Consider the following 203-nt stretch of genomic DNA (forward strand, 5'->3'; position numbering starts at 1 on the left):
TTGTTTCCGCCTTATCGCTCTTTGCAAAGCGCTTTTCAATCTCAGCAAGGAAATCTTTGGCACTATTTATCTCATCCGAAATAGTACCCCTAAAGACCTCTGGAATGCCGCGCTTAATGATCCTTAGACTCATGCGATTAGAGCGATCCCACTTCTCATAATCCTTCCTCTCTTCAGAGGCACTAGATTCCAAAGGAGAAGGG

The sequence above is a fragment of the Lupinus angustifolius genome, chromosome LG15 (assembly GCF_001865875.1).
Source record: "Lupinus angustifolius cultivar Tanjil chromosome LG15, LupAngTanjil_v1.0, whole genome shotgun sequence".
In the NCBI taxonomy this organism is placed as follows: domain Eukaryota; kingdom Viridiplantae; phylum Streptophyta; class Magnoliopsida; order Fabales; family Fabaceae; genus Lupinus; species Lupinus angustifolius.